We start from the raw sequence: 24508 nt of genomic DNA on the forward strand, positions 1-24508 counted from the left end.
TCCCCCATCACAAATTTCTCTTCAAGTCTGGATATATCACAAACTGCAAATGGTTTTAGCAACAGACATAACAGATATTTAAAATTATGAAAGGTTTTGATGGAATAAACAAAGTGAAATAGTTGCACAGAGGCCAGCATCCCATCACCAAGTCACACTTTATTCACATATGCACAGTACATAGGTTCTGACTAGCCAGCTCAGAGCCAATCAGAGGTATGAGGAGACTCTCTGAATCTCCTGTTTATATCTGTCAGCCAGGACTCCCTGATTGGCCGAAGTTAACAACCCCAATCAGGCAACACATATTCTGTGTGATGCCCCCAGCCCTCATTCCAATCAGTGCACACAGTGACAGTTTTTACATCGGAAGTTAACAGTAAACTTGGATACCATCACTGAAAGACAGCCACCAAGAAATCAAAAATGGGCGATTTAGGAGAAACCTAGTTACTAAAATAGTAGTACAAATGTAGAACTTGCAATCATCGGGAGTGGTTGATGCAAACTGCATTAAAGGGGAAACTGGATAAGCATATGATTAGAGGGTTAGGCCAATAGAATTAAATGAGAAAAGATAGGAGGAGGCTTGAGCAGAGCATAAACATTGAATGGACTGGTTAGGATAAATTTAATGAATAAGTTCCACTCTTTCAGTGACATCCCTTGTTCTCTTCTGCTGAAGGCATTAAATCTTATTTGGTCATCATTATTTTGCCTAAATTCATATTTGAGCTTCAATAGATGATTTGGCACCATCAAATTGCTATTTGTACAATCCTGTTGTAAACAAATTAGTTACTGCATTTCCTATTTTCATCAAAGGTTCTACATAAATGCAGTCTGTCAGCACTTTATTCAATTATGAAGGGCACAACAGGCAAGTGGAATTTTGCTCTCTGCTAGTATCCATAATATATGCATAAGTTACATTAAAAAATTGAGAAACTAGGCCTATTTTCTCATCCTGCATTTAAAGTAATTATAGCTAACTGGACTGTATCTATTGCCACCTCAAGCAGAATTCAGGTATCTCATCACAGATAAAGACCTTCTAGTTTGGGTGACTCAGCAACACAGCAGTCAGTGTAATTACCAGCTGAGCCATCAGAGTAGTGTTGAGAAATTGTTTTTGTTTGCTTTTTAATTAATCTGACCAACATAATTATAGTCTTCATATACACTTGTATAGAGCAAACTGTTCCAGTTAATCTTAGACTGTGGTCCTGATTGGAGCACAGATGTAGGATGAAAGAACACAACTGAATAATTTTCCTGTCATCATTAAGGTTTACACAGTCCTTTGATGTACCCTGAGGATCTCCATCATGGTAATTCCCATCAGCTCTGAGTCAGAAAGAATCAAGATAAAGAAGGGCCCTTTGGTTTGAAACAGCAGTATCTATTATAGCATTCAAAGCAATATTGACTGAAAGACAACTGAAAGTCACCAGCAATCTAATTAAGATGAGTGATTCCTGACTGCTTGCCATCTTTGTAATCACACAAGCATACTAATTTACCAATGACAGTGGCATACTAGGCAATTACTGTCCTGACACAGATGCTGAGCTCCTGAACCATTCCTGATAAGTTTGACTAAAGTCTGACTTTGAGGCTTTGGATGCATGCTGCTTGCTCAGCTTTTTGTAACATCAATGTAAGCTGTTCAAGATTTAGTTTATCTTAAGCAAATACAATGCCAATACCCAGTACCTGTGGGAATTAATAATTCATGGTGAGTAGGGGTGAGTAGTTCAGTCTGGGCAGTTACGTGGAGTCCATCTTCCTACTCACCTATCTGTTCCACCCTTCTCTTTCCAATCACAATAATCCCCTACCTGCATCCACCTATCTCCATCTCGCCTACCCTCACCCCAGCCACACCCCCTCCTCTATGTCTGGGCTCCCCTCCCCCTCCCCAGTCCTGACAAAGGATTTCGGTCCATTAATATTGACCTTCCTGCTCCTTGGATGCTGTCTGACTGGCTGTGCTTTTCCAGCTCCACAACTATTAACTCGGGCAGTTGAGTGTTTGTGAAATCCTGAATATGGGAGAAATGATAAATTGGAGAAAATTCTGGATCAAGTAATCTTTATGGTAAACTGAGATAAACCTGGCCAAATTCAATTCTCAGATAATTCTGACAATTCACTGGTTTCAACTGATACAGCATTTGGAGTATTAAAAATCAGCTTAATGGTCCTGAGCAATAAGCTGGGAGTTGCTAAAATTTATCGATCAATTTCCCACATGAGCATGAAAGAATAATAGAACTTGAGAGCGGCCATAGACAATTTTGCCCCTTAACCCTACTCCAGCATGCAATATGGTCATGGCTGCTGTGCTTATGGTCTCAGGTTCACTTTTCAGACTGGCTGCCTTAATCTGTCTCTATTAAAAATCAATCGAACTCAGCCTTGAATAAATTTAAAGATCAGCTTCCACTACCTTCTGAAGAAGACAATCCACACTATAATGAGCCTCTGAGAGAGAAATTTCTCCTCGTCTGTCTTTAAAGAGTGACCTCTTATTCTTAAACCAATTCCTTTAGTTTTAATCTCCATTACAAGAGGAAATAGCCTCTGATCAACTGCCCCATCCAGCACAGAGTAGTAATCAGAAAGAAAGGATCTATAATATTTAAACATTTAAGTGATGAAATAGAGCCTAGCTAATACCATAAAGTAAGCATTTGTGTCCTTAGGTTATTACAACTTCATCATCTACAGATTTCATGAACAGAATGGATCCAAAGTCAAAAACTAAGATGTACTCCATTGCCAACTTTAATTCCAATAGAGATTAATTTTTATGCAGCAAAATAGCACTGGCTATTTGTTGTAAATTTTCTTTCAGCCACTTTGAGTTTGTATCTATCCTAATATACTAATATAATTTTAAATAATATTCAAACACTCTTCTTTGACGTCACAGTTACCTTGTATTCCACTATGACTTCCCCACATTAATGATCATGTCCTCATATTTAACCATTCTCTTTTTTCATAATTCAATGAGCATTTTAACACACTCCCAGCACTGTCATTCCTTTTCTGGTATTTATAAACATGGACTGATTCAGAAGATCTTCTGCATCCAAGGCATCCACACATTATAAACATGTTAGTTTGCTTAAGCATCTCATCACTATTGAGAGAATAGCAAAACAATAAATGATATTGTCAATCCTAGTGTTACACATGGTTTGTTCAGTTTATAAATTTGTTCTGTTCCACAAAGCTTTTTGCTCTTTCTCTTGATGAAGTTAAGTTATTCTGTATTTTTTAAATCTCTAAATCATTTTAATTGCCTTTTTAACAAATAATAGTTTTAGTCTTTGTCACAAATTCAATCTGTAAATTTAGTTGTGAACAGAGTTTTATGACAATATCACTTTACAATGGAGATGAGATAATGAGTACACATTTCACATGTTCCGTCTGTATTAGACTAAATGAATAACTTCAGAAATCTATAGTTTCCCCGATAGTCTGGCCATTTTTCGATGTATCAATTAAGTTACGGAAATGTTAATCGACAACAGAGGGCAGCAAGTAATTAGAAAAGTATGGACTAAAGGGTTAACTATATTTTGACTCTAAGACAAGCTACTAGCATGTCATAGTGACCTCAGATCGCATGGAACTGGGACCCCAGACTGTAGAGTTCCACAGATGTCCTTGCTTACCTTCCCTTTTATACTGTTATGTTCAATGATGGTTTTAATGTTCATTTACCTGAATGTAGACCTGATCTAACCAGAAAAGGTGGGGACTTTTAAAGACTATTGAGTAGTGAAAGTGCTACTTAACATTATGGGTCACCTGCTTTATGTAACTCAGACCAGATGGTCATAACTTGACTATGATTCTGATGGACCAGAAATGCATACTTACCTTCCTCTCCCAACCAAATGCTGTCTCACCAGTTGCAAATCATTCCTTTCCTTGAGATGACATGTTTCTAATCTCCCATTCATATAATTAGATGGTAGTATTAAATACTCTTTCCCAGGACTGATGAGGGCAGAGCAATGGATGTGATCTTTCTGGATTTCCCTAAGGTTCAGCAAGGTTCCTCATGGTAGGATGGTTAGCAAGATCAGATCACATGGAACACAAGGAGAAGTAGACATTGGCTACAAACTGGCTCAAAAGTGGAAGACTGAGGGTGGTGGTGGAGGGTTGCTTTTCAGACTGGTGACCTGTGACCAGTGGTGTACCACAAGGATTGGTTCTGGATCCACTGCTTTTCATCATTTATAAAAATGATTTGGACATGAACAATGGAGGTATGGTTAGTAAGTTTGCAGGTGACACCAAAATTGGAGGTGTAGTGGACAGTGAAGAAGGTTACCTCAGGATATAGTGGACAATGAAGAAGGTTACCTCAGGATACAGCAAGATCTTGATCAGATTCAGGAGTGGCAGATGGAGTTTAATTTAGATAAATGTGAGGTGCTGCATTTTGGAATGATAGATCAGGGCAAGACTTATACACTCATTGGTAAAGTCCTGGGGAGTGTTGCTGAACAAACAGGCCTTGGAGTGCAGGTTCACAGTTCCTTGAAAGTGGAATCACAGGTAGATAGGAAGTGAAGAAGGCCTTCGGATTGCTTGTCTTTATTGATCAGTGCATTGAGTATAGGAGTTGGAGGATATGTTGCGGTTGCACAAGGTATTAGTTTGGCCTCTTGTGGAGTACTGCGTGCAATTCTTATCTCCCTCCTTTTGGAATGATGTTCTGAAACTAGAAGGGGTTCAGAAAACATTTACGAGGGTTTTGCCAGAGTAAGTGGGTTTGACCTATTGGGAGAGGCTGAATAGGCTAGGGTTATTTTCCTTGGAATGTGGAGGCTGAGAGGTGACCTTATAGAGGTTTATAAAATAATGAGGGGCATGAAGAGGGAAGGTCTTTTCTCCAAGATAGGCAAGTCTAAAACTAGAGGACATAGGTTTAAGGTGAGAGGGGGAAGATATAAAAGGCACCTAAGGGACAACCTTTTCATGCAGAGGGTGGTGCATGTATGGAATGAGCTGTCAGAGGAAGTGGTGGAGGTGGTATGATTAGAACATTTAAAAGGGATCTGGATGGGTACATGAATAGAAAGGATTTACAGGGATATAGGCCAAATGTTGGCAAATGGGACAAGAATTGTATAGAATATCTGGTCTGCATAGACGAGTTGGTCCGAAGGTTCTGTTTCTGTACCATATATCTCTAAGACTCTATGACTCTATCTGGATAATGTAAAGACTGGTCTTTTTTTATTTTTCTGCATTTGGAGTGTAGACTGAAATTGGAAAATCAATATTTTAAAAGCCAAGGATAGTTGAAGGATTGCTTCAGTTTTTTAAAAGCAAGTAAATTGGCACTCATTGTAAGCGATATTTACACAGCTGCCAGTGGAAGCAGTTGTCAAAGATGCAGATGAGCTAGAGCCAAGGGTGTGTACAAATGGAGATTCTGTCAGCAATAAGTAGCTGATTGGTCTGTGGATTAGTGACCAGATACTGATAACGAAGATCTTCTAATGTCAACAACTGTGGTGATGGATTCTCAGGTAACTGAACTGCTCGGGGATGTGAATACGATAGGGAGAAACCATCAAACCTCCACCAGCTCATGAATTATCTGTTCTCTACTGTAAAACCTAAGAAAGCCTGAAGAAAACTAGTTTAATTTTCTTTTTGCAGCTTCTGAAAGTTGTAACTTAAGTCAGAGACAAAAGTGTTATCCAACTATGAAAACCATTGAAAGCATTAAGAGAAAGAAGACTGAGAACCAGTATTCTGATCAACTCAAGAACCATCTCACCAAATCCTGTGAACAGGGACTACTAGATAACAAAGTGTGGAGCTGGATGAACACAGCAGGCCAAACAGTATCTCAGGAGCACAAAAGCTGACGTTTCGGGTCTAGACCCTTCATCAGAGAGGGACTACTAAACTGTTTTCCCAGTATTTCCCCTCCACCTACAACACCCATTTTTTTTTCAAATATGTATGTGTGTGTATTAACTAGTAGAATTACGTGCCGACTGTTAGTAACTGTTTCCCTGTGGCTAGTGTCTTTTCACTCTTCTTAATAAATAGTAAGTCTTGTTAAATACAGAAACTTGATCCATGTTTTCTGTCAACCAGCATGTGGAAGTCAGGTAAATTGAGGAATTTGGTATATTTAAAATTTTTAGCTTTTGTGATGACTCCCAACATAGTGGGCTTGATTTCCAGCATGCTAGCCTCACAAAACATAACAATAAATAACATATCCCAATTTGCTCACATATTCCAAACAGGTATATCAAAAGCAGATCTAGCAGAAGCCTGCAACAAGGTTAAAAATGCAAAAAAAAACAGACAAACAATATGATTGATGGGATTTTTCACTAATTGTGTTCCCTTAGCTATTATTGCAAAGCAACCTTGTACCATGAAAACGGAGAATTGGCCTATTTGAAATCTGATGGTTAAATGCCATAAAATCATCTTTTGCTGAAAAAAACACTCATGTTACGAAGTCAGGCAAGGACAGCAAGCTCAGTAACAGTAATCCTACAACATCTGCTGCTTAGATTCAAACTCTAAACATGGCCATCCAGACAAGATACCATGATGCTGACAGCATTAATGAAACCAGACCCCAGCATAGGTCTAGTGCACTCAGGGGTTGGAGAGGAGAAGCAAAAAAATTGAGTTAAATTTCATTGTTAAAAAATCAGGAATGTAAATATTGGTCAGAGCTCCAAACAGCCCTTTGAAAATAAAGTCTTGTATTTTGCTAACTGGGCTGTTTCCATGAAATCAATTAATTTGATGACAGAGCTACATTTGTCTTCCAGCAGAAACTTTGTTCTTTGAGGAGATCTGTCTGTGACCAGCCCCTCTCCCAACTTTTGCAGTATAGCATTGTGAAGGAGTGCATGGTGTCAGTGAGACTGACATTGAGAAGAGTTGTCTAGAAAGGAAAACTGCGTTGGTTCAATCAAATTCATTCTGTCCAGTAAGGGTCAAGTGACAAATATTCCCCTGTCACCTAGCCTTTCTCAGATACAATATGTGGATTCTGATCAGGAAACTACAAAATCTGTAACAAAGCTTTCCTCAACTACTCAATCCTTTTCTGAAACTTTCTCTCCCTTCACTTCCCCCCAGTTCATGCTTTACCCTCTCCTGCTGAATGGTAATGAATGCCAGCTCGAGGCTTTCATTCAAGTGGCCATTTTTCATTTTGTGGTGGCATCGTATTATGATTCTCATCCAACACTCCCAAAAGTCAACTTTCCATAAAGGTCACTGGATATAAACATCAGGAGATTTAAAGAAGGCTTTAAACTAATTAGAATGGGGAAGGGATTGGGGGAGATGCATACATTGACAAAGCGAAAGAAAATGGAGGCTTTGCAGGGCAACTGTTTTGACAATAAAACAGAGAGTGGGACAGGAAAGGACAGACTATACAAGCATGGAAAATGAAGCAAATAAGGTCAAAGGGGTAAGTATTGGTAAAAAGGCAAAATTAAAGGCTGTTTATTTAAATCTGTTTATTATTTGGAAGAAAATAAATGGATTAATGACACAAATAGAGGTTAACATAAATGACTTGTAGCATTATGGAGACATGGTTACAAGGAAGTCAAAGCAGGGATCCAAATAATCAGGGGTTTGTGACTTTTCAAAAGTTCAGGCAGGAAGAGAAGAATGGTGAGATAACTTGATAGTATGAGATGAAACAAGTATGATTGCAAGAAATGATCTAGGATTGGATGATGCAGAATCCATACGTATGGAAGTAAGAAACAACGAGGGAACGAAGATACTGGTGGAAGGAGTTTATAGGCCCCTAAGACTCGCTGTTCTGTCAGACAGGCAATGAATCAGGAAATATTAAGGTATGTAAAAAAGATAGCTCAATAATTATGGTTGACTTTCATCTTTACATAGACTGGGAACATCAAATTGATGAAGATAGCCATTAGGAAGAATTCATAGTGTATTTGGTATAGTTTCCTGGAAAAATTTGCTATAGTTCCAATCGTAGGTCAGCCTACTTCAAAAGCTCAATGTATCAAACCACATGTCTTGCTATGAGGAAAATCAATTTTTTTCACTTCAATTGCTTGAAAATATGCACCATTCATGTCAGTTACCACACAGGATTACAGAATATCAGATTTAGTCAGAAGTTGCTTTTTCTCCCTACTGATTCTTGTTTATATTCACGCAGAAACATTTTTAGATGAACTGATAGTTTCTGAGGGTTACATATCCAGATTCAGATACTGATGGTCAGACTAAATGCAAGACTGAGTCTCTGTGACATATGTTTACATTGGCTAACATATAGAAAACCACATCACAATATGGTGACAGCAAGTGAGCCCGACAAGTTAGATGCAGCAAGTTGATACCAATGTTGAAAATGTGTTAGCTGCAAAGGTAGTTGTGGAAAGATATGTTCTTAACCAACACCCATCATCAGAGTTCAGAGCTGATTTCACATCTAATAACCAAACCAAATCTGAAGGCTACAACCACAATGGAGGAATAGCTGTGAGTACTGTCTCCCTTAAGAGAAAAGTAAAAGGTCACATGTGTCCAAGTTAAAAACGAAACAGCAGTTTACAAGAAGCACTTGAAAGTTTCAATTGGACAAAGTGATCTTAGAACAAAGTACAGCGCAAAAAGCTAGAAGAAAATGTTCTGTACATATCATTAAGATTTTACCCGAGCACAATTCCAATATTCCATGCAGAGAAAGGGCATGCATGACATTACTCTGATATACCTCTGGTGTAAATGCCACGTATAAGCATTGTTCAATCATTTCTTTTAAAATATTGGAATACTGCATGCAATTCTGGTCTCTCTGCAACAAGAAGGATGTTGTGAACTTGAAAAGGTTCAGAAAAGATTTACACGGATGTTGTCAGGATTGGAGGTTTGACCTATAGGGAGAGGCTGAATAGACTAGTGTTATTTTCCCTGGAACATTGAAGGCTGGGGGTTGATCTTTTAGAGGTTTACAAAATCATGAGGGGCATGGATAGGGTGAACAGACAAGGTCTTTTCCCCGGGGGGGGGGGAAGTCCAAAATTAGAGGGCATAGGTTTAAGATGAGAGGGGCAAGATTTAAAAGGGATCTAAGGCGCAATGTTTTCATGCAGAGGGTGGTGCGTGTATGGAATGAGCTGCCAAAGGAAGTAGTGGACGCTAGTACAGTTACAACATTTAGAAGGCATCTGGATGGGTGGGAAGAGTTTAGAAGGATACAGGCCAAATGCTGGCAAATGGGACTAAATCTATTTGGATGAGTGGGACCAAAGGGTCTGTTTCTGTGCTGTATATCTCTATGGCCCTATGACCTAAAAAAGAATTGGAACTTAAGAGTCTAATGATGAACATGACATTGTTGCTGATTGTCAGGAAAAACCCATCTGGTTCACTGGTGTCACTTAGATAAAGAAACTGTCATCCTTACCTGGTTCAGCCTATATGTGACTTTAAACCCACAGCAATGTGTTTGACTCTTAAATGCCCTTTGTTAAAATATTGGCCCAGCCAGCGATACTGACATTCTGTGAATAAATAAAAAGTCAGCTAACAAATTAAGAAGATCATGACACACGCAACACAGATTCTTTGTAGACTGGTAATTCTTAAAAGAGCCAAAAGCTGCATAGTAAGAATGGAAAGCAAGCATCCAAACAATGATTGGCACTCTAGTGACATCCTGTCAAAATTTCAATTGTTCAAAGAAAGAATGAATCTGTACTTCATAATCAACAGGCAGCTGATAACGGCTGGCAATCAAACCTGATCCTTTGCAAATAAGGATTTAAGAAAAATAAATTTCTTTAGTACTTCTATTGATGGTCACAAAGATGCTTATAAAACTTTCCAATTTTAGAAGTTCAGTTTAAAATCTGAGTCAACCTCAAGACACACAGGCCTGAGCTCATGACATATCACTAATAGCTAGGTGAAAATATCACACAATTTGTGGGCAGTTGTTAATGTAAATGTGACTTCACCAAAGCTAACCCAGCTGGAAGGTTTAGGGAATTGGCTGTTGCATGTACATCTAACAAATCTTTCCCAAAGGCACTTTTGGCTAAACCTAAAGATTTTACAGTTGACATGTTGCTAGAAGAAGGATGCTGTTACAAAGCAACTGGAGTAGGACATTAGTATCTACAGATTCTTAGTTCTGCAAACACTACTGAAGACGTGAAGAGCAAATCTTGTTTAAGATTTCAATTGTCTGCCCCATCAAAACAGTCTCTGCTATTTTGTCTTATATGAAACATACGTTCTACAAGGGCTAAAATGTACTAGAAATCCAACTGCTAGGAGAAATCCATACTGAACACAATGCATCAACCCCCCCCTTGTAAGAATAGATTTCATTCAACTCCATGATACAAAATAACCTTATTTGCAAAATTGAAAATCACAATGATTCAAAAATGTGAGGTTCAAGAAAGATTGTATTCTACATATATGTTTAGATCCAAAGTGACTGAACATTGCACTGAAAAAGATTTCCTCTTAAGATTCCAAAGATTCTGAAAGAGCTTCATCACAAGCTCTCAAATGCAAAGCTTTTTCCAAGTTTGATGCCAAGAATCAGTGTTGGTCCATTATATCTTTCCCCAAAGTCACAGGAACTGATAACTTTTAGAACATACAATGAAAGATAATGTTTTCGCAAAATACCATGTGTCTGTTATGAAACATGCCTGGCTTGAACTTAGATCTGCTGCTTTTCAATTTTTTTATTTTCTTATTTTAAAAGAAATAGCTAAACAGTGCCTGTATGTGGTTTTTGCACCAGAATTGTATGAGAGTGATGTCATGGATACCTCTTTTCAGTTTGGAATGGTGGAATTGATGAATGGCTGCACAAATGCAAAACCTTAATGAAACGTATACAACATTTTCTCCTAGCTTTTTGTTCTAGGACCACTTTGCCAAATTGAAGCTTTCCTGTGCTTCTTGTAAACTTGTATTTTTTTTAAAAACACATTTTAGACACACATAACCTTTTGATTTTCTCTTAAGAGAAATGTTTCTCCATTGTGATTGTAGCCTTCAGATTTTGATAGTAGATGTGAAATCAGTTCTGAACTCTGATGATGGGTGATGGTTAAGAAAAATAACTTTTCACAACTACTATTGCTGCTAACACCTTTTCAACATTAGTATCAACTCACTGCAGCTAGCTTCTAGTGCTCAGTGCATTATTTCTGCACTGCAAAGTCCTCATGCTTGACTATATTCACACAGGTCAAATTTTCTTATGTCTACTGTGCTTTGTGACTAAATCCAGTTACAAAATCTGTGTAATGTTAAATGTTGCCTTCTTCATCTTTAAATTCATAGCTGCTATCCTGTTAAAGTCCCTTGTTAAGGGTAGACTTAGTATCATGGTGTTCTTCAGTATTTCCTACTAATTGTTTCTTCTGTAAAGTTATTGTATTCCTTGTCTCTCATTCCTGTATTCTTTTTCTAACTTTTAACCTTTTGGAGGATGGATGGGCAAATTACCTATGTAGCTTTAACATCATTAACTTTTTGTCTGAATAATTTCTAATATCAATAGCACTCCTTTAATTGTGTTCCATTGAAGGAATGTAATTGTAACCCAATTGTGTGCATTGTGATTTCACAAATTTTCAAAATACAACAGCATATCCAGTCTCATCTGTGCTTTCTTCATTGGTGGCCTATTTAATAACAACAATATTCATTGGATATTACATTTGCGCTAATAAAATTGGCATTTTTTCCAAGAAATGATTATTCTCCTGAATACATTATTGTGTTATCATCCCTAAATCTGAAACTGGTGGAATTCTCAAATTCTTTAACTTTGTTTTGATCTTCAATACTCAGCATATGTAGCATTTTAGCCAGTCTATTCCACACACTGTCAACACAAATCCACTGCATGCTGAACAATTGAATGGTTCTGACACCAACACATTCATTACTGGCTTGAAACTCCTTGTGATAAATGCAATATTATCTCTTAAATCCATCTCTCAATTTTCTTCCTCCAAATCTTCCCTTTTATGTTTGGCATCAAAGTTGTTCTATACTGTTTGGGACAGTTTCTGGCCTGAAAGTACTTTGAATTACACCTGAAACAACATTTGACCACACTCTGGAATTTTTGGAGATCAGTCTCTGATTGTAAGCCCCAAACTCTCTTTGCTTTTCAAGATTTTTAAACGCATTCCTGAACTCATTTCTCTCAGTGAAGAAAAAATCCTTTGTACTGTCACCTACTATGTCGGTGTAGATGGTTTTGCCAGCCTTCAACATTGTATCCTCCATTTTCTGCTGGATAGCTGGTTATTCCATTTGTGCCATGAATGCTGCCCGAAAGGAACTTTTTCAAGGATGTTTTTCATGCTTCCGATATTTGTTCTAGCTGTGTGTGCCTATTTGCCAGTTTAATTCCTGTCAAAACTAATCAATCTGTTTAAACTCAGTGCTTTGGCACAGTCAAATAATGTAAATGCCAGCACAGATGGGGAATTTCCAGCTGAATTTCGGCAGTCTTGCATACAATTTGCTGAATTCTTCTTTGGAACCATCTTCAATATTTGTCAGAATCTGACCACATTTCATTACAGGATTTTGAAATAAATTTTATCCATGAAAGATATTAATTTATTCAAACTTCAATTGAAGTCCAAATCATCGGCTCCAATTCAAAAAGAAATTTGCTATTTATCTTGTTTTGTGCAGTAACAAACGTGTTGAGGACTTCTTTGGTAAAGAAGTAACTTGGATCTACATGGCTACTTTACTCTTTGACAGGGCATAAAGTTGGCATTCAGAAAATAGGGCTGATTAATCATACTCCCATACTTTACATTTAGATTCAGTCAACTTTTTCATCCTTTTATTAGAATAATGTTTAGCTTTCAATCTTTGACTTACAAGCAGTGAACCATTCTCTGGTACCATTGATAAGCGCAAGCAGTTAAACGATGGTTATACAGAGTCCTGATATTTGCTTTGTGGAGCTGGAGAAATGTAATGAGCAAGGAAGCATCAGAGGAGCAGGAAGGTTGACGTTTCGGGTCAGGGCACTTCTTCAGAAATGGGGAAGGGAGCTCAGAAGTAAATAGAGTGAGAAAAATGGGGCTGGAGAAAGTAGGTGGGATGGTGATAGGTGAGTGCAGGTAGGGAGTGATGGGAGAGAGCAGGAGGAGCAGATAGGTGGGAGAGAAGATGAACAGGTTGTGTCAGGTCAAGGGGGCGGAGATGAGAGGAAGGGTTGGCTATGGGATGAGGCTGAGGGTGGAGAGATTTTGAAACTGGTAAAATCCACATTGAGACCATTGGGCTGTAGGCTCCCAATGCCAAGGCAGAATATGAAGTGCTGCTCCTCCAGTTTCCGGGTGGCGACATTGTGACACTGGAGGAGGTCCAGGATGGACATATTGTCCAGAGAATGGGAGGGGGAATTGAAATGGTTTGCGACAGAAGCTGATGTTGTTTGTCGCAAATAGAGTGCAGGTGCTCTACAAAGTGACATCTAAGCCTCCACTTAGTCTCACCGATGCAGAAGAGGCCACATTGGGAGCAATGGATGCAATAGACCACATTGACGGACGTGCAGTTGAACCTCTGTCTGTTGTGAGACCACTTTGTACAGCACCTGCGCCCTGTTTGAGACAAACAATAACACCTTCCAGTCACAAACCATTTCAACTCTCTTCCCTCTCCCCCATTTCTGAAGAAGGGTCCCAAGCTGAAATGTCAACTTTTCTGCTGCTGTGATGCTGCCTGGCCTGCTGTGTTCCTCCAGCTCCACACTGTGTTGTCTCTGACTTTAGAACTGGCAGTTCTAACTATCTCTGGTACTTGCTTTTCTATCAGAGTTTTACTCCAGTTCACATTTCAAAAATCCCCAATCTCATTGGTTACTTGCCTCCAAGCTATATACACCCAGTCACATGCTCACCTGATGATCCCTTAATTAACAAGTAACCATCACCTTTTCCTTTATTACATTTGGTCTCAGGTGTTCCTGCCAGACCTCATCAGATGACAATATGGCTGTTTGAAGAAGTCTTCTCTAATGCATAAAATTAAGCTCCTCTCTGTCTGGTAACTTAATTTGTATGTGCTTCAATATTTCTCTTCAAATAATTGCAAAGTATAATGGACTTTTATTTCCAGTACTAGAAAATGTTCTATTTAAGACACAAATGACAAGTATGAGCTAGAATGAGCTAGTCAATATTGAAAAATTAGTGCACCACCTTTTTTGATAAAATATTGAGAATGCCCACAGTTCAATTATGTCCACCCCTGTCCCATTGCAATTTTAATGTAATTTCACGTTTTCATATTTTTTAGAATCATAAACTTGTGCAACACAAGAAGAGACTAACCAGTCGATCAAGGCTGTACTTTTTTGAAGAGTAGAGTCATAGAGTCATAGAGATGTACAGCATGGAAACAAACACTTTGGTCCAACTCGTCCATGCCGACCAGGTATCCTAAATTAATCCAGTCCCATTTGCTATCATTTGGCCCATATCCTTCTAAATCCATTCCTATTCATATACCCATCTAGATACCTTATAAATATTGGGGAATTGCACCAGCCTCCACACTTTCTCTGGCAGTTCATTCTACATACGCACCACCCTCTGCATGAAAAAGTCGCCTCTCCATCCCTTTCAAATCTTTCCCGTCTCACATTAAACCTTTGCCCTCTAGTTTCAGACTCACCTTAAACCTATGCCCCCTAGTTTTGGACTCCCCTATGGTGGGGAAAAGACCTTGACTATTCACCCTATCCATGCCCCTCATGATTTTATAAGCCTCTGTAAGGTCACCCCTTAGCCTCTTGACTCTCCAGGAAAACCAGCCCCAGCCTATTCAGTCTCTCCCAATACCTCAAACCCTCCTAGCCTCACACCATCAATTCAGTTACACTGCAGATATTTCCTCACATCACTGAGATATTTTTCCCCTTCTAGTATTTACCCACTTTTTTTGAAGGTTACTAATGAATCTATTTCCATTGCTCTATAAGACAATGTGCTCCAAATCACAAGCACCTAGAGTGGAAAAAAGGTTTTCCCTCATTTAGAGCTGTTTTTAAGCCGTCAGCTTCTGCCACTTTTCAAGGTTAGCATGTCTGCAAAATCGAGGCAGTCTTTTTGCTGTAGTTTGCACCTGCTGCCTGTTAGCTTAGGTCCTCCAGTGATGTGGAATTGATCAGGAGGAGGCAAACTTTCAAGTCAAAAGAGAAAGAGGAACAAAAGCAGCAAAAAAAGAAATAAATGCAGAGAGAAATCGAACACAAAAGCAGGCACAAAAGGCATTAAAGAGAGAAAGTACAGAAAGGAGCATTCAGAAATGATTTGAGATGATCCTTGGCTGATTTTACTTAAGATTCTTACAGTTAAATAGAAGAGAGTATTTTCATTCCATCAGTGTGAGAGATATTCAAAGCCATGTCACTGTGAGATGAAGAGTCCACTCTGGTACTCAGTCAGCCAGGAATACAACAGCAATCTCAACCCCCACAAGATGGATAGGAAATGTTTGATGCAGTAGAGGTTGAACTATTAAAAATAGAGTATTAAACCTCATTCTTCTCAAAGTGGGATTTAGTGTCAACCAGTAAGTTTTTTGAAATGCAGATCTGTAACCATGATATTGAAATGAAGCTCCATGTCTGACTTTTTACCAGAGATTTGAGTTTAACCCTCTCCTGCATATTCTTCTCTGAGTTCAGGAAACACTGCAGTCATCAGATCCAGCAAGCAGGTCTATGCATCTCCAACACTGCTTGTGGGCCAAGAATTTCAGAGATTTCTCTCCCAGTTGACCTGCAAATCTGACATGATCTCACGCACTCCCACAATTTCCCCTTTCTACAATTAATCCCTCTGTCCTCTCCACCATGCTTTGCACAGTACCGCCATAACATTTCAGCATGTCCAGAATTTCTTAACTTCCCAACTGTTGGCGGTTAAATATCAGGGTCAATAATTTTTAAAGGTCTGCCATAGGGTATGAAATCAAATTAACAATTACTTTAGCTATGTGGTAAACCAACCACACAATCCTCATTTTACAACTTTGTTAGATGATTAGCTCACTCCCTGAGTGAACGAAGAACTGTGTTTAATAACCAGTTACATCATATAGTGAGAGTGGTTCCAGAGGTACCAGAGCAGCCCTGCCCAAACAAACATCCACCAAAGTTCAAAGGGAGTTCTATCACTAACAGCTGATAATGGAATCAAGGACTGAGTGGTTTTCACAAGGCTATCTGATATGCAAACAGTCAGTACAGTCAGCTGCTTCTGACTTTGAGTGTGTTCAGCTCAGAACTAAAGGACTTCTTGACAGAAACTCTATTGTAAAAGTACAAAAAGAAAGCAGAATACAGATCCGACTCCCACAGCCAGCTGGTTTCTTTTTTTAACAACCCTGCTTCTTGTAAAGACTTGCACCTAGAAACTGGAAATGCGCTGATTGTACAGGGATACAATGAGTGCCTAAGTAGTCATTATGGCAGGCAGTGTGTTTATGGTTATTAATGTTAGAGACACAGAACCGTCTGTATATAAGGCTTATCCACTGGCATCCAGGGTGAAAGTGCGACATAATGAAAAGGCTCAATATCTAAATTTAACTTCACTGAAGAACATCACTTTACTAAGCAGGCTGTTGCCAAGCAATGTCACCTACTGCAGCCACAACTGGAAACTCAAAGAAAGGCACTGACAACACTGTCTGTGAGGCTTATGTTTTATGCAACAGGAAACAGGATCTGTCCACAATATGGCAGTGACATTTTACAGTTTGTTTTGTATCACTGTATTCAGGAGGTCAGAGACGTGCTCTATGTTAGAAAGAATATCTATCACTTTTTCCAATGAACAGAAATATAAGATGGATGAAAGAGCTGTAGGCCTCACCAACTTTATAGGCTTCCCTGTGGTTCAAGGTGCCACAGACTGCACCCTCATTGTCCTGCATGCTCCCATCACCATTCTGGCACCTTTTTGAACAGAAAGAGACTCAACTCCCTCAGTATCTTTCAGCACATTGTGCAGCTATGTGGTTTTTTTACTGATAGTAATCACGTTTCATTCAACTGACGTCACTAACCTGGACCACATTTATTTCAATTAAGCATTGGATCACATGCCAGGGCGTGTCTGTTTCAGACATGCCTTACGGTTCTGCTTTTGACAGTGGAGCTCAATAAATATCTACTGCTCCCACTTCACCACTGAGTGACAAGAACTCTGACTGCATCCTAGACCACTGGTCTCTAACCATCCTTAATGACAATGACAGGGTTCCTTTTTTCCTCACTTATTTCTAGCTGGCAATTCTACAATCATCAGATTATTTACCACCATTTCCACCAACACGAATTTACTACCAAAAACCTTTTCCACTTCATTCCCTCTAAATCTCTTGATAATAACTTTTACATCCCCTCACTTCCAGCTAACCGATTTGGCACCTACCTACAACTTTAGCATTATGTAAAACAGTTTATTTACTCCTCCTACATCATTGAACAGAGGGTCAACAATCCTTTTGTATCAAATATAAATGGATGTCTACTTATTCCATTCTATTATCCTGCACTAAATGTTAATGTTACAAAGTACACTTCAATGGGAAGATCGAATAGATCTGGTGAACATGACTGCTTTCGAAATATTTCTGTTCTCTGCAAGTGTAACACCAATTTCCCTGTATAATTTTAAATCCACCATTCTTAGTTTACTGTTTTTTGGTCTCCTATACTGTTCAAACTAGGTTCAACACAAACTCCAGGAATGGTATCTCGTCTCCCTGCACCCCGAGCACAGAAGTTAGTAACTTAAGATTCTATTTTCCCACATAGCAGTGGAGTGGATTAATTGATTAAGATGAGGACAAACCAGTTGATGTTTCATGAATTCATCTCAGTTATATCTTGGGGGGATCTACACCTAAGGAACCAGCTTATTTTATTCATGTTTTAAGCTTGATAAATCTGTACATTTCCAGCATCTTGCTGCTTTAGTTTTAGAACCAAATAGCTATTCTGGTTGGCATTCTGGTCACACAGGAGGGCAGAGGGTCTACAACAGGTCTTCGATGTTAAGTAGTTCTGATGTATCGAGTTACACCTCTACAGCCTACTAGTCAACCTATCAGTCTCAGATCATTTTACATTTATTACTTCACAGAATCCTTACAGCATGGAAGCGGGCATTCTACACATCGGGTCTACATCAACTCTCCAAAGAGCATCCCATCCAGACCCACCACACCCCCACCCTATCCTATCCCTGCAATCCACATTTCCCATGGTTAACCCACCTAGACTGCATATCCCTGGTTATTATGAGCAATTTAGTACGGCCAATCCATTTAACCTGCATATCTTTGGACTGTGGGGGGAATCTGTAGACACGGGGAGAGTGTGCAAACCTCATACAGACAGGCACCCAAGGTTGGAATCAAACCAGGTCCCTGGCGCTGTGTGACAGCAGATACTAACCACTGAGCTCCCATTCAGTCAGAGATTACAGAAAAAAAGCAGTAATGCCATTTATTCTTTCTCTTGTGGAGGTGGTGCTTCACACTGGAGATGTGATGCATATCATGTACCCTATAGAAACAGATGGCAACTGTTTAGGTTGAAGCTAACTTGAAGCAAAATCTATGGGTGCAACCAAGAAAGTGGTTGTGGCTCACAAATTATTGAGTTCCTTTCTGTTTTTTTCTCAAGTAGGAATTATTTCCTCTATACCTTCTTTCATCCCGGTTTGACATGACCATTATAGTCTATTGAATTAGAGGCATCAGAACTATTGGAAAAGCAGACACAGAATCAATAGTCAGGATTTGACTTTCAGGTCAGCGATTTCAGGCCATTTATCAAATATGTGGGCCTGCTCATCATATTTTTTACAAGAAATTTGATTCTCCATTCTCTTGAAGTTGGCTACAATGCAAACATGCAAAATGTTTGGTATATTTGACCTCTGACATCCTAAGTTTCTTTAAAAAACTGTTTTTCTGATTCAGCTGATGTGGTGAATTTGTTGTTCTTTCTTGTAACTAGTGTTATGTTTGATCAAACCATTGGTTCTAGCTATGCTAATTTACATGTACAATACATTTTCCATTGTGATCACCAGAAATAATGAGATGGAATCTGACCACTGTCAGATATAAAGTAACATCTGTTATCAATAAAAGCTTCTCATTTAATAATGTTGGTTATTATCAGTCAAATGCAGTTGAACTGAAGTGAGGAAGATGACAAATCAAAGAAGCATTAGAACAAAGAAAATTACAGTACTAGAACAGGCCTTTCGGCCCTCCAAGCCTGCACTGATTGAGATCATTTGTCTAAGCCTGTCATCTATTTTCTAAGGGTCTGTATCCCTTTGCTCCCTGCAAACTTAACCTGATAATTCCACTGGAAAGCCCTAATATTAATGTAATGTTGAGAGACAACAGAATTGGGCTAAGCTTTGATGATTAACAGCATCAGGCTAACACATGAAGTGTGATCAATGTGTGATGTCCAGCATTCCTAAGAGTGTGCCACAGGGCAAGTTAATAGGAGTGAATTTGTTCTTGATAATACACAAATTGGATGAGAACAAATTGCTTGCCCATTTTACAATCTGCTAATTTACATTTCCATTGATTTTAGATTAGATTAGATTCCCTACAGTGTGGAAACAGGCCCTTCGACCCAACAAGTCCACACCGCCCCTTGGAGAATCCCACTCAGACCCATCCCCCTATAACACTCACACCCCTGAACACTACGGGCAATTTAGCATGGCCAATCCACCTAGCCTGCACATCTTTGGACTGTGGGAGGAAACCGGAGCACCCGGAGGAAACCCACGCAGACACGGGGAGAATGTGCAAACTCCACACAGACTGTCGCCCAAGGCTGGAATCGAACCTGGGTCCCTGGCGCTGTGAAACTGCAGTGCTAACCACTGAGCCACCGATTTTGTTAGAAAATAAAACATAGCAACGTATAAATTGGGCTGCAATTTATTTTTCTGATTTTGTGTGACTAACAAAGACTAAGTTAACCTCTTTGTAACTTCATGAGAAAAGTGAGACAAAGATTTAAACTGAAGTTGAATAATAAAGAGAACATGTGATAGAGCAACATTGCCGAACGGTTTGACAGTTGAGCTGTTCGAACAACTTGAACTAACCACATTAAAGTGATCATGAAATCTAACAAAACAAGAGAAAAGACAACGACAAATGTTCTAGTTGCTTCCTGTCAGTTGTATAATATTCAGACAGAAATGAAGATCTTTTATACCAGATCACCTTCCACTTCAGCGGCTGTACCATTTTCTGCCGTAATTTGCAGAAACTGGCAAAAGGTACCAGTTGAAACAGGTGGGAATTAAATACAAATGTTTGTTTAGGATAACTAGCTATTTCCCAATGTTGTGAGGTATTGGCTGTTGAATGTAAATAAAACCCATGCAAAATTGGTCTCCAGGATAGGCAGGGGGTAGAAAACACATGAAAGGTAATGGACAGAACACAATGGCATTATGGTATTGGATTCATTTTGCCAAAGCTTTCTGTTTTGTTCCCATCAGGACAATCTGCAACAATACTAATTCAAAGGAAAAACAGATATTGATACTGTGTAGAGGAGAGTGCTGATTGGTTAGCATGTGAGCTGTGATTGGTACAGGCATTGCTTGGAGAATGCACACATTACAATGATCTTGCAGTTAACTGCCAGGTTGTGTTAAATTTAAACCAGGGAGATTGACACTAAATGATCAGAGTATTACCCTAAGAAATTAAGCAGTGGATGGCTGTGACCTATTCTGTTGAGTTGAAACAAAGTCTACATGGTCTTTTTGTCTGAAAAGAAATGGGCCCTCTGTATTAATATATGTAGCTTTCAGTAAAATCAGTTACACTAACCAACAATCCCAATTTTGTTGTAAGTGTAATTCTTTGCATTGTTGCATGCTATGGTGGTGGATCTAGATTTACCAAGATCCCCACATGTGCCTAATAGTACATGGTTGTTAATTTCAGATCCAAAGTATCTGTTATTGGTTTTTAAAAAGGTGGCACAGTGGCTCAGTGGTTAGCACTGCTATCTCACAGCGCCAGGGATCCAGGTTCGATTCCACTCCCAGACGACTGCGTGGGTTTCTGCTGGGTGCTCTGGTTTCTTCCTGCAGTCCAAAGATATGAAAGTTAGGCGGATTGGCCATGCTAAATTGCCCCTTGTGTCTATGTGGATTAGCCATTGGAAATGCAAGATTACAGGGACAGGGTAGGGAGGTGGGTCTGGTTGGGATGCTCTTTAGACGTCAGTGTGGACGTGATGTTCAGTGATGTGTAGATTAGGTGGGTTATAGGGTCGGGTCTGGTGGAGTGGTCTGAGGATCAGTGTGGACTTGTTGGGCCAAAGGGCCTGTTTCCACATCAGAAGGATTCTGCAAATATCCATTGTGATTCTGCATAATGCTGTGAATAGGTTAACAATGTCAAAGAAGCACATGGACACTGTATTACAAATGATATGCAGTCCTGAACATCTTCACAAATGTGAATTTTTCACCACCTAAGCAAAAAACTTGCTCAAAACTGGTTATTGCAGTTCACTGAATGTTTGGGCCAGTTTATATTTTGTAGAACCAGTCACACATAAGATAGGGCATAAAGGGATATCACTTTTGCATATCTTGGGCAGCCTGTAGAAATGTAGATGTGGTGAACCATGGGCTCAAACCCTCTTGTGTACATCAGCTCTTTGCCCTTACATGAGTATAGCAAGAACCTTTTTAGTTTGTTTTCAAGTCAGACTGTGCAGTCATGCCGAGCAGCTAGTGGATACAAGTTTGGACCTGTTAATAAGAATGATGTATATCTTGTTGATATAATCATGCTTGTTAAGGATGACTATAGCAGTTACTTTATTAGGTTTTCTACCACATATGTGCAGGTTGGCCATGAGCCTTGCAACTTTTCCAGACATTCAATAAATAAGGTACTGTTCATATCCAACTGGCCAGTCCTTGCAAAATTTACAATGCAGTCCCCAACATTTGATGTAGCTCCACAACTGTACAATATTTGGTGGATAATCGTCATTTGCAAAGAATTAGCTAAAAACACATTTAAGATTGTCAGACATGTTTGCTGTATGTACACTTACATATACTGGAATCTACATATATTAATACACAGGGCCTTGTTCTTTGCAGACAGAATGAACATGTACACAAACTGTGCCCATTTTAACTCAACAAATAGGTGACAGTCTAATACTTGATGCATAGGCATAGGTTTAAGGTGAGAAGAAAAAGTTTAGAGGAGATATGTGAGGCAAGCTTTTTATGTAACGAGTGGTAGGTGCCGTGGGATAGAAACAGATACAATAACAAAATTGAAGAGGTATTTAGACAGGCACATGAACAGCCATGGAATAGAGGTATATGTGAGTAAATGTGAGGTTTTGCACTTTGGAAAAAAGAATACAGGCATGGACTATCTTCTAAACGGTGAGAAAATTCGCAAATCAGAAGTGCAAAGGGATCTGGGAGTGTTGGTCCAGGATTCACTAAAGGTTAACTTGCAGGTAGAGTCCGTAATTAAGAAAGCGAATGTAATGTTGTCGTTTATCTCAAGAGGGTTGGAATATAAAAGCAGCGATGTACTTATGAGGCTTTATAAGGCTCTAGTGAGGCCACATTTAGAATACTGTGTCCAATTTTGGGCCTCACACCTCAGGAAGGACATACTAGCCCTGGAGCGTGTCCAGCGCAGATTCACACGGATGATCCCTGGAATGGTAGGTTTAGCGTATGATGAATGGCTAAGGATCCTGGGATTGTACTCATTAGAGTTTAGAAGGTTGAGGGGAGATCTAATAGAAACTTACAAGATAATGTATGATTTAGAAGGGGTGGACGCTAGGAAGTTGTTTCCGTTAGGCGGGGAGACTATGATTTAAATGGTGGAGTGGACCTGATGGGCCGAATGGCCTTACTTCCACTCCTATGTCTTATGGTCTTATGGTCTTATACTGGCTATAGGCAGACTGATGGAATTAGTTCAGAATGGCATCTTGGTCAGTGCAGACATGGAGGGCTGATGGGCCTATTCCTGCACTGTACTGTTCAACATTCTATTTCTATTGTATCTGGTCCATTTCTCAGATAAATGCCCTGACCATTCAGAATTAACCTGCTTGTTTAAAAATGTTAACAAAGCCTGGCAATTAACTGTCAATCATCATTAATGAGTGCATTCATTATGACACACCCCTACCAATCACTGTCGACTTGCTAACCAATCAGACCTGTCAAGCCTTTAAAGGTTTTCATTCTTATTCACTGCTGGAATTGTGATGAATCTATTTTTGTCCCCAGAATCACTACTGTGACAATGGATTTTCAATCGACAGTCATCTTATGTGAGATTTTGGAAGGATGTGATAAGTATGATGTCTTTCCTCAACCCAACTCTAACTATTTATAGACTAAAATAGTCAACTCAGTCCTACCTGGTACCCTAAGCTTCCACTAAAACAATCATGTATATTTGTGAGCAAGAACATATTACCGTCAGGGTTTCTGTCCTCATGACCAACACTGCTGATGCCCCTTGAGATACTAGTTGCTTAGGGGTGGACGGCAGTACTCAAAATACAATTCACTACAGTATTCCAAATACGAATAGATAATGTCTGCTATATACAGCCTGTCCTGAGCTAGATACCCCGGAAACATTCTTCCTGTCAAAGCAAGAACTGTGAGACCTCAATTCCAGGCTATTCAACCAACTGAAAAATGGGTCATCGTTTCTAGGTGCTGTTTGTCCTGTGCTGATTTCATAGACTAGCGATATTTACTTTAAAGTGATGGTGTCTTTTTGGTCCTGTTTCCGTGGTGATATTGACTGCTGCATTTAACATGTATATAATAGTGTATTAAGCCTGGAGAGCCTAGGCCTCAAGAGGCGGCCTCCACTGATCATTTGTACAGTAGTGTCAGGTAATTATAGCAATCATAGTGAATTGTGCAATTTTCTCCAACATCTTGTAGAGTACTGATATTGTGGAAAGAGGCCTATACCTCCTCTCCAATTTACTGCAAAAGGGTTTGAATGACACTTAACACAAGCACATGCTGAAACATTCAAGATCCAGTGATTTTTTTTTTTGAAAACCAGATTGGATTTACTGCAGAGATGGGTAGTTTTGACCATTAGCAATATAATGTGGAAAATATGCAGTGGAACAGACTAGTTTCTTGCATAACTCCTCAAACGATGAGCTTATGTTCTCACTCAGGGAAGACTGAGAGATGACAGTTGATGCGATAATTGATTTAAATGTTTGTAATATTGCTAACACAACGTGTTTGCAAAAAAAAAGAACATAGTGGAACAACCACTTTTCAGTTCCCTATTACACTAAATCCTA

At 39.2% G+C, this 24508-nt stretch overlaps 1 long non-coding RNA gene across 3 annotated transcripts in view; it reads right to left on the reverse strand.

The window, feature by feature from the left end:
- The window catches only part of LOC125463978 (uncharacterized), a 192885-nt gene that overhangs the window by 55339 nt on the left and 113038 nt on the right, over positions 1-24508 (reverse strand). For all 3 annotated transcript variants that reach the window (XR_009447259.1, XR_009447260.1, XR_009447258.1), the window contains exon 2: positions 9485-9581. This is a non-coding gene — a long non-coding RNA (uncharacterized LOC125463978). The remainder of the gene's footprint in view (positions 1-9484; positions 9582-24508) is intronic.

This window comes from Stegostoma tigrinum, chromosome 26 (genome assembly GCF_030684315.1).
Source record: "Stegostoma tigrinum isolate sSteTig4 chromosome 26, sSteTig4.hap1, whole genome shotgun sequence".
Taxonomy (NCBI): Eukaryota; Metazoa; Chordata; class Chondrichthyes; order Orectolobiformes; family Stegostomatidae; genus Stegostoma; species Stegostoma tigrinum.